Here is a 16,047-nt window from a genome sequence, read left to right as displayed (position 1 = left end):
CTGGTGTCAGGAGGCCATGTCCGCCGAGCACACACTGCTGTACTGTACTCTGTGCTGTCTCCTGCCTGCACCGGTGCTGAGGGAAGTGCTGGTCTGGGGACAGTGCACGCAGGAGCGCCCCAGAGGCGTAGCGAGGGTTTCGGTTCGGGGGGGGCGAAACTTCTGAGTGAGCCCCTAACTAGGTAACTTTGATTACAACTCGGTGGCGCACCCTAATAGTGGATGTAGGAGATGACTGCGCTGTTACTGAAAATAATCCCTATATAAAGACGAACATGGATATTACCGCAATATGGTCCGTGGTAAATACCAGTCCTACAAAACATATGTGATTACTGCACAGTAATAGTTGGTGTCTTACCGCTGACGTTCTTTCTGATGGAATCGGTCACTTTTCACGTCTTTTCCATCTGGCCCAGACCGACATGACAACTCCTCCAGCCACGGCTCTGCTACAGAGAATACAACAAAGACACGTTTCACTTCTCATATTCAATCCCCATCACCATGTATCCCCAACCTGCACAAACCACTCATCCTGCTGATACCCCAATGCTGAGCCGCTGCTTCTGTATGTGTCCCTATTACTGCACCCGATACCCCAATGCTGAGCTGCTGCTGCTGTATGTGTCCCTATTACTGCACCTGATACCCCAATGCTGAGCCGCTGCTGCTGTATGTGTCCCTATTACTGCACCTGATACCCCAATACTGAGCCTCTGCTGCCGTATGTGTCCCTATTACTGCACCTGATACCCCAATGCTGAGCCGCTGCTGCTGTATGTGTCCCTATTACTGCACCCGATACCCCAATGCTGAGCTGCTGCTGCTGTATGTGTCCCTATTACTGCACCTGATACCCCAATACTGAGCCTCTGCTGCCGTATGTGTCACTATTACTGCACCCGATACCCCAATGCTGAGCTGCTGCTGCTGTATGTGTCCCTATTACTGCACCTGATACCCCAATGCTGAGCTGCTGCTGCTGTATGTGTCCCTATTACTGCACCCGATACCCCAATGCTGAGCTGCTGCTGCTGCATGTGTCCCTATTACTGCACCCGATACCCCAATGCTGAGCTGCTGCTGCTGTATGTGTCCCTATTACTGCACCCGATACCCCAATGCTGAGCTGCTGCTGCTGTATGTGTCCCTATTACTGCACCCGATACCCCAATGCTGAGCCGCTGCTGCTGTATGTGTCCCTATTACTGCACCTGATACCCCAATACTGAGCCTCTGCTGCCGTATGTGTCACTATTACTGCACCCGATACCCCAATGCTGAGCTGCTGCTGCTGTATGTGTCCCTATTACTGCACCTGATACCCCAATGCTGAGCCACTGCTGCTGTATGTGTCCCTATTACTGCACCCGATACCCCAATGCTGAGCTGCTGCTGCTGTATGTGTCCCTATTACTGCACCCGATACCGCAATGCTGAGCTGCTGCTGCTGTATGTGTCCCTATTACTGCACCCGATACCCCAATGCTGAGCTGCTGCTGCTGTATGTGTCCCTATTACTGCACCCGATACCCCAATGCTGAGCTGCTGCTGCTGTATGTGTCCCTATTACTGCACCCGATACCCCAATGCTGAGCTGCTGCTGCTGTATGTGTCCCTATTACTGCACCCGATACCCCAATGCTGAGCTGCTGCTGCCGTATGTGTCCCTATTACTGCACCCGATACCCCAATGCTGAGCTGCTGCTGCCGTATGTGTCCCTATTACTGCACCCGATACAGCAGCAGCAGCTCAGCATTGGGGTATCGGGTGCAGTAATAGGGACACATACAGCAGCAGCAGCTCAGCATTGGGGTATGTGTCCCTATTACTGCACCCGATACCCCAATGCTGAGCTGCTGCTGCTGTATGTGTCCCTAATACTGCACCCGATACCCCAATGCTGAGCTGCTGCTGCCGTATGTGTCCCTATTACTGCACCCGATACCCCAATGCTGAGCTGCTGCTGCCGTATGTGTCCCTATTACTGCACCCGATACCCCAATGCTGAGCTGCTGCTGCCGTATGTGTCCCTATTACTGCACCCGATACCCCAATGCTGAGCTGCTGCTGCCGTATGTGTCCCTATTACTGCACCCGATACCCCAATGCTGAGCTGCTGCTGCCGTATGTGTCCCTATTACTGCACCCGATACCCCAATGCTGAGCTGCTGCTGCTGTATGTGTCCCTATTACTGCACCCGATACCGCAATGCTGAGCTGCTGCTGCTGTATGTGTCCCTATTACTGCACCCGATACCCCAATGCTGAGCTGCTGCTGCTGTATGTGTCCCTATTACTGCACCCGATACCCCAATGCTGAGCTGCTGCTGCTGTATGTGTCCCTATTACTGCACCCGATACCCCAATGCTGAGCTGCTGCTGCTGTATGTGTCCCTATTACTGCACCCGATACCCCAATGCTGAGCTGCTGCTGCTGTATGTGTCCCTATTACTGCACCCGATACCCCAATGCTGAGCTGCTGCTGCTGTATGTGTCCCTATTACTGCACCCGATACCCCAATGCTGAGCTGCTGCTGCTGTATGTGTCCCTATTACTGCACCCGATACCCCAATGCTGAGCCGCTGCTGCTGTATGTGTCCCTATTACTGCACCTGATACCCCAATGCTGAGCCGCTGCTGCTGTATGTGTCCCTATTACTGCACCCGATACCCCAATGCTGAGCCGCTGCTGCTGTATGTGTCCCTATTACTGCACCCGATACCCCAATGCTGAGCTGCTGCTGCTGTATGTGTCCCTATTACTGCACCCGATACCCCAATGCTGAGCTGCTGCTGCTGTATGTGTCCCTATTACTGCACCTGATACCACAATGCTGAGCTGCTGTATGTGTCCCTATTACTGCACCCGATACCCCAATGCTGAGCCGCTGCTGCCGTATGTGTCCCTATTACTGCACCCGATACCCCAATGCTGAGCCGCTGCTGCCGTATGTGTCCTTATTACTGCACCTGATACCCCAATACTGAGCCGCTGCTGCCGTATGTGTCCCTATTACTGCACCTGATACCCCAATACTGAGTCGCTGCTGCAGTATGTGTCCCTATTACTGCACCTGATATCCCAATGCTGAGCCGCTGCTGCCATATGTGTCCCTATTACTGCACCTGATACCCCAATGCTGAGCCACTGCTGCCGTATGTGTCCCTATTACTGCACCCGATACCCCAATACTGAGCCGCTGCTGCAGTATGTGTCCCTATTACTGCACCCGATACCCCAATACTGAGGCACTGCTGCCGTATGTGTCCCTATTACTGCACCCGATACCCCAATACTGAGCCACTGCTGCCGTATGTGTCCCTATTACTGCACCCGATACCCCAATGCTGAGCCACTACTGCCATATTTGTCCCTATTACTGCACCTGATACCCCAATGCTGAGCCACTACTGCCGTATGTGTCCCTATTACTGCACCTGATACCCCAATGCTGAGCCACTGCTGCCATATGTGTCCCTATTACTGCACCTGATACCCCAATGCTGAGCCACTGCTGCCATATGTGTCCCTATTACTGCACCTGATACCCCAATGCTGAGCCTCTGCTGCCGTATTTGTCCCTATTACTGCACCTGATACCCCAATGCTGAGCCACTACTGCTGTATGTGTCCCTATTACTGCACCTGATACCCCAATGCTGAGCCACTGCTGCCGTATGTGTCCCTATTACTGCACCTGATACCCCAATGCTGAGCCTCTGCTGCCGTATGTGTCCCTATTACTGCACCTGATACCCCAATGCTGAGCCTCTGCTGCCGTATGTGTCCCTTTTACTGCACCTGATACCCCAATGCTGAGCCGCTGCTGCCGTATGTGTCCCTATTACTGCACCTGATACCCCAATACTGAGCCACTGCTGCCGTATGTGTCCCTATTACTGCACCTGATACCCCAATACTGAGCCACTGCTGCCGTATGTGTCCCTACTACTGCACCTGATACCCCAGTACTGAGCCGCTGCTGCCGTATGTGTCCCTATTACTGCACCCGATACCCCAATACTGAGCCACTGCTGCCATATGTGTCCGTACTACTGCACCTGATACCCCAATACTGAGCCGCTGCTGCCGTATGTGTCCCTATTACTGCACCTGATACCCCCTATACACACACGGCTCTGCTCCACACCCCCTATACACACATGGCTCTGCTCCGTACACGCTGTACACATGCGGCTCCGCTCCATACACCTTGTACACACACGGCTCTGCTCCGCACACCCCGCACACAGGCGGCTCCGCACCATACACCTAGTACACATACGGCTCAAATCCGTACACCTTGCATAGACGGCTCCACTCCGTACACGCCACACACACACGGCTACAGAGATTACAAGAAAGGCACATTTCACATCTCAGATTTCCTACACCATCACCATCTATCCCCAACCTGCACAAACTCCTTATCCTGCTGATACCCCAATCTTCTGGATTACAGTCACTAAACATGACAGTCCACCTCTGACTGTTTCTGTGGGCGACTGCACCGCCATGTCAATGTTCTACTCACATCTTTACAAAGTACACAATATCCTCCGGATCACAGCCGGGAACCATATCCTCCAGTTTACAGTCACTAAACATGCCAGGCTATTCAGCTGCCTTGGCTGTTTGGCTCCGCTGGCCCGTGTTGCTTCACACAGGTGGAGCTCTGCAGAGCTTTCTGCTCTGAACTCCTCCAAACACCAGACTAACACTGACTGTAATAACTGTAAGATACAATATTGTTACGCTCTAGGAAGACATCCAGGCCTCTCTTGAACCCTCCACTGAGTTCGCCATCACCACCTCCTCAGGCAAGGAATTCCAGATTCTCACTGCCCTAACAGTAAAGAATCCTCTTCTCCTCAGCATGAAATTCCACCACATGGCTGTCCAGTAAAGGCTTTTTGAGATGTGCAGGAGATCGAAGCAATGTGTGTGAATATACCCAAAATAAGAAAAAAGGCTTTACTCTTCCCCAATGTTCCTCACAAATCATCAATTCATTTATTAATTGCGACACCGATCACTTGATTTACTGTATAGAATGTAATAGCTGCAAGATAAGATACATAGGTTGCACTACAAGAAAATTAAATAAAAATATTGCAGAGCACAATGCTTATATAAAGAGTAAAAATAGTTCATATTCAGGCTCTGGGAAAGAGCTCACCTTACTACATCAGAGTAATCTTTCTAGTTTTTGTTTTTTTTGGGTTGAAAGGATCATTAAACCTAATAGAGGGGGGAACTAGCAAAAAAAACTCATGTTGCAGGAAGCCTTCTGGATTCCCCATTTGAATACCAAGTATCCAAATGGTATAAACCATAAAAACTATCTTTTTATGTTTATTGAAATTAATAGTCAAAAATTTTTTAATATTAAAATTAATAGTCAAAAATTTTTTAATATTAAATGCAAATAATATTTTCAAATCAGAATACATTAATTTTGTTACATTATTTTGTGCATTCTCTGAGCACCTGTTTTTGCTTAAAGCTGACAATTTAGCACACCTAACTGCACATTGGTCCACACACCACGTAATTTCCAATTCAATTATCCTTCGATTACCATCACGCTCGTAGGTTTTGTTCTTTAGCATTATCATGTATCCTATGACTAAGGGCACTGGAGTTCCAGAAACGCATCAGGTTTTGTTTTTAATTTAAATATTTTTGAGTTGGCAGGAAGTGGAAAGGGCTTGGATATGTGGTTTGACAGAGAGATCAGAGTCCAGGATTATCCCAAGGCAGTGAGCTTGTGGGACTGGGGAGAGTGAGTAGCCATTTACTGTAATGGATAGGTCTGTTGGGGGAGTCGAGTGAGATGGGGGAAAGATGATGAATTCTGTTTTGTCCATATTAAGTTTTAGAAATCTAGCGGAGAAGAATTATGAAATAGTGGACAGACATTATGGGATTCTGGTTAGTAGGAAGGTGATATCTGGTTCAGACAGGTAGAGCTGTGTGGCATGAGCATAGAGGTGATACTGAAAGGCGTGAGATTCTATGAGCTGTCCCAGGCCGAAGGTGTAAATGGAGAAGAGCAGGGGCCCTAGCACTGAACCTTGCGGGACTCCGACAGATAGGGATCAAGGAGAGGAGGAGGTGTGTGAGTGGGAGACGCTGAATGTCCGGTCTGTTAGGAAGGACGAGATCCAAGATAGGGCCAAGTCTGTGATGTCAAGAGATGAGAGGGAATGGTCCACTGTGTCAAAGGCAGAGGACAGAGTAGTGTCGCTTAGCTTTGGCTGCTAGTAAGTCATTGGTGACTTTAGTTAGGGCAATTTCAGTGGAGTGATGCGGTTGGAAGCCAGATTGTAAGCTGTTGAAGAAGGAGGAGGAGGAGAGGTGGGAGGACAGTTCAAAATGGACTTGTTCCAGTAGTTTTGAGGCATAGGGGAGAAATGATATGGAGCGATAGCTAGATACGTTAGAAGCATTTAATGCATGAGGGGAAAACACCAGTTGTTAGTGATAGATTGAAGAGATGGGTTAAGTGCACAGGTGGCGAGATGTGATCTTAAGAGTAGAGCAGAAAGTTGATCTTCTGTTATGGTGGAGAAATTGGTCTTGGAAGAGGGTTTGAGGGGGTTGTACGCCAAAGCTTTCTCTGATGTTATCAATCTTCTGCTTGAAGAATGAAGCAAAGTCTTCAGCTGAGATGAGTGGAGAGAGAGGAGGTGCTGGGGACGGAGGAGAAAATTGAAAGTGAAAAACTGTTTAGGATTGTGAGACGGAGGATATGAGAGATGAGAAGTAGGTTTGTTTTGCTGTAGTGAGTGTAGCCTTGAAAGTAGTGAGAGACTGTTTGAATGCGATGAAGTGCTCGTTGGAGTGGGATTTTTTCCATCTCCGCTCAGCAACCCCGGAAGCGTGCCTCAGTTCTTTGATCAGGCTGGTGTACCAGGATTGTCTGTTGATTTTGCAAGCTTTGGTGTGTGTGAGAGGGGCGACCAATTTGAGAGCTACAGCTATTATGGTGTTATATATAGCGGCAGCAGCGTCCACATAGTGTAAAAACTTATGTCTGCGTCATATCAAGGCACATGATTCAATGCCTTAACTACAGTGTATTTGCAACACATGATAAACACTGATAGACAAATGTAGACCTAGCCCAATACATACAGATCAATGGGGACTGACATCAGCATCTGCAGGGCTGGTTATCAAGAATAGAGGGGTCTTTCAGCTGTTTTTTTTTTTTTTAAATCATTTAACTAAATATTTTTAAAAAATGACACATACTACCTCCCCCCCCCATTTCTGATAACCAGCCAAGCTAAAGCAGACATCTGGAGAGGGTAGGAATTCACAATCTGGTAAGGGGTCATGAATGTTGCCCTGCCAGCCTAAAAATAGCAGCCCACAGACACCTAGAAAAGGCGCATCTGTTAAACTTGTTGTTTGTTAGATGTACTAATTCTGGCACTTTGCCCATCTCCTCTCACTTGCCCTGTGGCATTGGCAAGTGGTGTTTATATTTGTAGAGTTGATGTCACCTTTGTTTATCCCCAGCATGGATAACGGCATGGTACAGAGCGACGCATAAGTGAGGGATATAGTTGTTTTTATTTTAGTTTTATTACAGGAGCCCATGGCTTCAGTTAAATGGGCATTAGGTGAATATAACTGTTTGTCATTTTTAAATAAAAATGTAAAAGTGTGTTTTGTTTTTATTTCATATAAGACTTTATACTTGTGTGTTTATTTACAATACAACTATAGGGTTAGTAATAGAGAGGTGTCTTATAGATGCCTCTCCATTACTAAGCCTTGGGCTTGATGGCACTGGACAATACAAAGTTGACATCAACCCCAATAATATGAACCCCACTTGCCACTGCCACAGGACAAGTGGGAAGAGCCAGACAAAGCACCTTTTCTGGGTGGCTAGGCACTGCTATTTTTAGGCTGGGGGGCCCATATTTATAGCTCCTTACCAGCCTGAGCATACTAGCCTCCAGTTGTCTGCTTTAGCTTGACTGGTTGTCAAAAATGGGGCTGCTTTTTAAAATTATTTAAATAATTTAAAATTATGCATGGAGACCCCTCTATTCTTGATAACAAGTCTTGCTAAAACTGTCAGCTGAGGGTTGCAGCCCCCAGCTGTCAGTTTTGCCTGGCTGGTTATAAATACTGGGGAAACCACATCATTTTTTTAAAATTTATTCAGAGCGCAGGCATTGGCTGATGAATACTCCCATCAGCCGCCACCTGCTATGACTGTTTTTAGTGGCAGCAGGCGTAGGTTGATAAGAAAAGTAGTCCCTTCAGCCGACGTCAGTGACAGGAGGTAAGCGTTTTACCTCCAATCGCAGCTGCGGGCTTGCGCTGTCATTTGACAGCATGGGAACCTTTGCTGTCTGTCTGGCGGTAATGATTTTACCACCATTCAGAAGCAGTGTTGTTCACGCTGTTATATGCATATGACAGCGCCGTAAACACCTGGTATTCTGAGGGCCGAACAGTAAGGCTGTGTTCACACGTTTCATTTTTTTTCGCGTTTTTTTTTTGCAGATTTACCAAAAAATCCGCTTAAAAGAAGCTTCCAATTCATTATAATGCATTTTGCGCTTTTTGTGCATATTGATGCATTTTGTCCGCAAAAAAACGCTTCGCGGTAAAAAACGCAGCATGCTCCTTAATTTCGTTGAAAATTCCGCATTTCTTGCTATTTTCTATGTGTCTGGGGATGCGTGGAAAAAAAACGCATAAAAAACACACATTTTTTTTCTCAAAAACCGCGCAGAAAGCATGCGGAAAAAACGTGCGTCTTCTGGGAATGAGTCCTGTTTTTATGCAGAAATTTTCTGCATACATGTGCACATAGCCTAACACGGACTTACTGGTGAAGTCCATGTTCAGTGTCCATGCCCGAACAGTAGGTGTTCGGTATGGACGCCGAACTTTACTGTTCGGGTTCGCCCATCTCTTTTCATTAGTTTATTGCAAACATCCAAAAGTTTGTACGTTTTGTTAATAAACCTATTTTGCAATGTAGGTTGCATCTGTATTTAAATATATTATTAGAGACAAATTGGGGAACTGTAGAGACTAATGATCACTCATTAGTTTGGTTAGAACTCGTTCTAAGGCTATATGTGCACGTTGCGTATTTGATGCGTTTTTGCTGCATTTTTTCCGCACGTTCCGCTCGTAAATGGTCCAAAAATGCAATGGAATACTTATACAAGATAATTCAATGACAATCCTGAAGTTTTGTGCACATTATCAGTAAATTTCTGTCCATATTTGCAATGCGTTTTTTTTCTGCAGCATGTCAATTCTTTTTGCCTTTTTGCCTGCCTTTTTGACCCATTGAATGCACAGGAAAAAAACACATGCAAAAAAAAAATGCATTTTTGCTGCCAAGAGATGCAGAAACCTTGCAGAAATTTCTGCAAGCAAATACACAACATGCGCACATTACAGAGTCTACCGCTAGCTGTATTTCTTCCATGTACACTCATCTGTATATTCTTGCAATATTGTTCATATGGCACTTTGTCAGCAGTATTTTTATGAGAATCAGTCTGCTAATACCAGTTATGTGGACACTATTCTGGCACAGATTTATATGGGGGTTGTATTTGAAATTATCCTTTGTTTATCTAAAGAGAGATTTTGATGACATTATTATATTAACTTATTATGTAACCCAGAGGTGCACGACACGTGGTCTGCTGTCATTATCTATTGACCCAACCTTGATGGACAGAAATACAGATAATCTCCTGCCCGTGCATTCAAGTGTGTTTCTTTATAACACTTGCTTTGGCTGTCCTGAGCACATCTAAAATAGGTCCAAATTTTTCTGAGATTTTACAATATTTATAGATAGTAATATTTCTTAAATAATAAAAAGAACATTACTTGCCAGCTGTATCCCCCAGCGCTCCATTATCCATTGCAGTAATACTGCCAATGACATCCCATACATCAGTCACATGATCACTGCAAACACTGGATTAGCTGCAGAGGTTACATAAATAATGTACAGGACCTCATTCAAATGTAGAAATGAGTCCCCAGGGAGCTGTAAGGATTCATTTAGTAAGTACTGTTTATTTCTTTATATTGCCTATGTAAGAAGGACCGTACCAAGGGTACCTGTTCTGTGCCGGTTCCGGAACTGTCGGGGCTGTCTCCTCTGTTGTCCGGGGAAAAGCTTAAGGGACCGGATCAATTCTTGCATGGGGAAGCAGGGGGCGTGGTTAAAGGGGTACAGCTCCAGCGTGCGCAGAAACAGGCAGATTTGGTGGGAACAGACAGCGCGGAGAAGGGAACAGTGAGTGCTCCGTCCCTGGAACATCCGTACAGCGCAGGCCTCACTCGAGTACTGCCACCGCCGCTGGCAGAGACCGTCGGGAAAGACGGCAGTGTGCCCGCTGGTTACCACGAAACGAGATTCCAAATGATCCGGGCCTGTGAGTACTGTGCGCGTGCCGCCTAAGAGAGACCAGATGCGGGACCGCCATTTGCACCCTGATTCCCCAGTGTATATCCGTCGGACCACGGTGGGTGCAGACAGTGTGGTGACCCGCACCTTCCTGGCTACATCAATTTATGGACTAGGGGCAGCGGGACGCACCGGAGACCAACCGCTGTTGCCAGAAGGCGGATTTGCGTTACCTCCAGGACTCCCATCTGACAAGCACCACGCCGGCCGTTGTGGACATCATCTCCTGCTCGGTGATTTATCCCATCCTGGGAAACGTCTGACAGGATAAGTGACCCAACAAGAACTGTAAAACCCCTTCTGCTGTTCTTTAACCCTGCATATTGTTTATAATTTGAACTGCTTACACCCCTGTTAAACAATTACCTCTCTGCGTGAAGTATTCCCAGTTCAAGAAAAGTTATTAACTCTTGCTCTACCTTCTGTCTGTCACTGCATCCTGCAACCTGCTCACACTTGGCGTAGTTGGTAGGATGCAGTCTACAGGCACAGAGGGGACAGACCAAGCAGTCATAGCTATCCCAAGGGCTAGTATTCCACTGGGGGCAATGCTGAGCAACCTCCCGATGTTTACAGGGAACAACACTTTACTATGGGACTAAACTGAGTGGGTCAGGGGCATGTTGAGAATGCACCCATGACCCCCGCTATGGAAGCAGAGATTGCTCTGATGGCCCTGGGCGAAGACGCAAGGAGCTCTGTCTTGTTTCGGCCCCCACACCTTTGCCAAAGTACTACAAATCCTAGAAGAAACGCATGGAGACCTCAAGGATGTTGGAGAGTTGCGCATGCGCTTCTTTAGCTGTGTCCAAAGGGAGAGGAAATCCGTGACCCAGTACATGAACGTGCTGCAGGAAATCCACACCGCGATTGGTAAGCGAGATGGCGCAGGTGTAGGACCCCCTGACAAAGTTCTGAGAGATCAGCTAGTAGCAGCCTTTAGAGATGCGCTGCTTAAACAAGACTTGAGGGAGAATTTACAGTTTTATCCGCGCATGACCTTTGTGAAAGTAGGAGCCAATGCACGCAAGTGAGCCAGAGCAGAGGGTGACAGTCCCGGCAGGGAAGGTCCATAGAGGTGTCGTCCCATTGGAAACTGAAACAGTCTGGGTGAGAGAACTTCGGAAGGAAATCCATGACATGCGAGAGGAAACCTTCAGCACCCCTGGACCCCTCTGGGGTTAGAACTGGTCCCGAGCCTTGTTGGGGGCTGAAACCACATCGCATAGAGGGTCCACCGACCTGTTTCAACTGTGGAGACTCTGGACATTTCGCTCGAGGATGTACACGTCGGGGCAGGCCCCTCCACCGCCGTCTGTCAAACTTGTGGGCTCTGTGGCTGGGGAACACTGCCCGGAGCCTGAGCAGCCAGTCAGTTACCAATCCCGGTTGCAGAGGTGGTCTGGGTGCAAATCACTGTGTGTGTGTCAAAGATGTGGGCCAAAAAGGAGTCATCTTGACCGCTGGGGACTCCGGTACCAGCCCCACTGTGACTTTAGGAATGAATGTACAGAAGGAACTGGGGAACCTCCTGGTCAGTGAGTCAGCTGATGTGTTTCTGAATCAATGGGGCTCTCGCACCTCCCAGAAAAAAGTGTTCCAACAGTTGGTACAAGTGGCTCAAGCTCAATAGACATTAAGTGGAGAAAAAGCATTAGGCAAGGTGATCATTCTGGGTTCCACAAATCTCATCTTACTGTAAGAGGAGGGCAGGACGGTAGTCGCAGCCAAGAACACCGGGGCTCTGGTGTCCTGACCTCCCACAGGAATATCTTCAGCATCTACTGGTGTACCTGTTCTGGTTGCTGGTCCACGGTCAGGAATTCCACTGCGGTGCGTCCCAGCTCCTGCACACTTGTTTCCAGTGCATGAAGATGAAATAACGGACACAGATACAGGTTCTGATGCAAAATCAATGCTTTTACTTTTTTCTTGAACAGTCCCGGACACATCAGTTACATCACAGTCCACACAGAATTCTTCCTGCACTTTCCCCTTCTTACTTCGCCCTCACGTATATTACGGAGTAGTAGCAGCCTTGGCGGTACCGAAGCTTCACTAATGTAGGACCTCAGTGCATAGGGGATCCCGCTCATCCATTTCGCCCCGGACTTGCCAGCTTCAGCCCTATTGAGGATCTGCCACATCATGAGCATTCTGTGCCCTGCACGACGTTTGGACCATGTTGCCTTCTCCGTTCTTGCTGCTGACGTGAACTGTAACTTCCCCGGGTGCTCCGGTCTTAACCAGCACCCATCTGACTGTGCCAGTGTTTCTCCACTTAAACAACGTTGCGTAGCTGCTATGTTGTCCTGGGCTTAGAGCCCATGTGGACCTGTCGGGTGTGCTCGCCCTTCTGACTAATTCCTATTACCTATGCTAGCTTAACCCATAGCAGCTCCTCCTACAGTTAACTGTGGGTGCTGTTACTAAACCATCTAGAAACTTTCTACAGCTATACCTAACAAGGACCCACTAGTATGCCCCCATCTACTGGCCCGTTCCAATACGCTTACCCATTCTATAAACTCTATACTACAAGGGTCCTCCTCTAATGTTCCCATCGAAAGCACTATCTTATCCTAATCTGTACAGAAATACAATACAATAGTCATAATAAAGCATAATATCTTACAGCATGTACAATATGGTAAACATAATGTGGCAATACCAATAGGACAGTCGGTAATACACAGCTGTGTAGCAGTAGCGAAGCATAACAGTGAATTTACAACAAGGCTCTTAAAAGGGAGGAGGCAATAAAGGGATGTTCTATCCCAATCCCCTAAATTACCACCAGGTCAGACTGTGCTCTCTTTGCCTATCCGAGCCTGTACCACTCTTGAAGCAGTCGAGGTCCAGATAGAGCCAGCTGTCATGGAGCAATTACCTCCAGGGCTCCTCGTTGCGCGGACTTTAGCCATTTTCCAAGATGGAAATGTGTCAACCTCGGGAAGGGCAATCTCATGCTTCTGCCCAAGAGTGAAGTAGCACAGATCGTGAGAATGCCAGAAGAGTTGATACCACCAGAGGCTGTTCAGCTGGCAGTGAAGCAGGGGGTTTCCTGGACAGTGGTTGTATCGGTGTCCTCTGAACCAGAATCCAATCACCTAAAGGAAAGACGTTGAATCCTGGAGCAGATGCGAGTCTAGCTAGCGGAACTCTCACCACAACAGGTACAACAAGTGGAAGCAGTGCTGAAGCAATATCAGAATGTCTTTGCTCATCATGACGATGATTTTGGGTGTACCACAGCCATCACCCACAAGATTCCAACAAGGAGCACCGCACCTATTAGGGAACGATACTGACAAATCCCACCACAAATGTACCAGGAGGTGAAGGAGATATTGGTGCATATGCTACAGAGCAGAGTCATCAGAGAGCCAAAGTCCGTGGGCTGCACCTATTGTTCTGATAAGAAAGAAAGATGGGACTCTGCTTCTGTGTAGACTACCAGAAACTGAACGTTTAAACTGTGCGAAACTCGTACCTACTACCGAGAATCGAAGAATCACTGCCTTGGGAAAAGCAAAGTACTTCTCATCATTGTAGTTAGCCAGTGGATATTGGCAAGTACCCATGTCAGAGTAAGACCGGGTGAAGACCGCATTCATACTGCCTATGGGGTTGTTTGGACCTTCTATCGATTGATGAAAAGGTGTTTGGGAGACTTAAACTTCGAGGCTACCCTAATTTATTTGGATGACATCATCGTCTATGCGGCTACCATTGAGGAGCATTTACAATGGCTGGAGCAAGTACTGAGCTGACTACAGAGGCACCATCTGAAAGTAAAACCTCGGAAATGTCACCTCTTCCGCAAGCAGATTGAATACTTGGGGCATGTCGTCTCCGCTGAAGGAGTAAGACCATTACGTGAGAAGGTAGCAGTGGTACAGGACTGGTCCACCCCGAAGACTGTGAAAGATGTCCGGGCCTTCTTGGGACTCACCGGTATTATCGACGGTTCGTGAAAAACTTCACCCGCATTGTTAACCAGCTGCTGGAGTTGCTGAAGGGAGTATCGTCTGGCACAAAGAATTGGACCATTCAGTGGGGAGAAAGACAAGAAAAAGCTTTCCGAGCCCTGAAGATGGCCCTGACTGAGGCACCCATACTGACTTATGCAGACTTCTCTCAGCCCTTCATCCTTCATACTGATGGAGTCTGCATGGACTAGGAGCAGTACTGTCACAAATGCAGGGCGGAAGAGAGCGAGTGATTGCGTATGCAAGTCGGTTCATTTCTCGACTCCCAACGGAACCCAGATAATTAGTTATTTTAACCCCTTCCTGACATGAGACGTACTATCCCGTCCACGGTACCCGGGCCCGTATGACCGGGGACGGGATAGTACGTCTACCGCGATCAGCGGCGCCCACGTGGTGAGCGCCGCTGATCGCGGCCGGGTGTCAGCTGATTATCACAGCTGACACCCGGCACAATGTGTCAGGGGCGGTCACGGACCGCCCCCGACACATTAACCCCTTGCACACCGCGATCAAACGCGATCGCGGTGTACCGGGAGTTAAAGGGAAGCATCGGCAGGGAGGGGGCTCCCTCCGTGCTTCCCTGAGCCCCCCACGGCAGCGCAATGTGCAGCGCTGCTGCGGGGGGCTCCTATCCTCCAGGCCCCTGAATCCAAGATGGCGACGGGGGCCTTCGGGGGCCTGGGGAAGCTGGCTTCCTCAGTGCCTGCAAAGCGCAGGCATGAGGAAGCCTTGTGCACTGCCTGTGACAGATTGCTGATCTGTCACAGTGATCTGTGATGTGACAGATCAGCGATCTGTCACAGGACAGTGATGTCCCACCTGGGACTATGTAATAAAGTAAAAAAAAATTAAAAAAAAAGTGTAAAAATAAATTTAAAAAAATCGCCAAATAAATTAGTAAAAAAAAAAAAAAATATTCCCCAATAAATTCATTTTTTTAAAATAATAAAAAAAAAAAACAATAAATGTACACATATTAGGTATCGCCGCGTCCGTAACGACCTGCCCTATAAAACTGTCCCATTAGTTAACCCCTTTAGCGAACCCCTTAAAAAATAAAAATAAAAAACGAAGCAAAAAATAATGATTTATTATCATACCGCCAAACAAAAAGTGCAATAACGCGAGATCAAAAAGACGCATATAAATATCCATGGTACCGCTGAAAACGTCATCTTGTCCCGCAAAAAACAAGCCGCCACACAGCATCATCAGCAAAAAAATAAAAAAGTTATAACTCGCAGAATAAAGCGATGCAAAAATAATTATTTTTTATATAAAATAGTTTTCATTGCATAAAACCGACAAAAACATAAAAAAACGACCTAAATGAGGTATCTCTGTAACCGTACTGACCCGAAGAATAAAACCGCTTTATCAATTTTACCGCACGCGGAACGGTGTAAACGCACCCCCCCCAAAAGAAATTCATGAAACGCTGGTTTTTGTTCATTCTGCGTCCCAAAAATCGGAATAAAAAGCGATCAAAAAATTTCACGTGCCCGAAAATGGTACCAATAAAAACGTCAACTCGTCCCGCAAAAAATAAGACCTCACATGACTCGGTG

Source organism: Dendrobates tinctorius, unplaced genomic scaffold (assembly GCF_039654945.1).
Source record: "Dendrobates tinctorius isolate UK_male_01 unplaced genomic scaffold, ASM3965494v1 ptg000022l, whole genome shotgun sequence".
Lineage (NCBI taxonomy): Eukaryota > Metazoa > Chordata > Amphibia > Anura > Dendrobatidae > Dendrobates > Dendrobates tinctorius.
The sequence above is the reverse complement of the archived record's forward strand: the minus strand, read 5'-3'. Positions refer to the sequence as shown.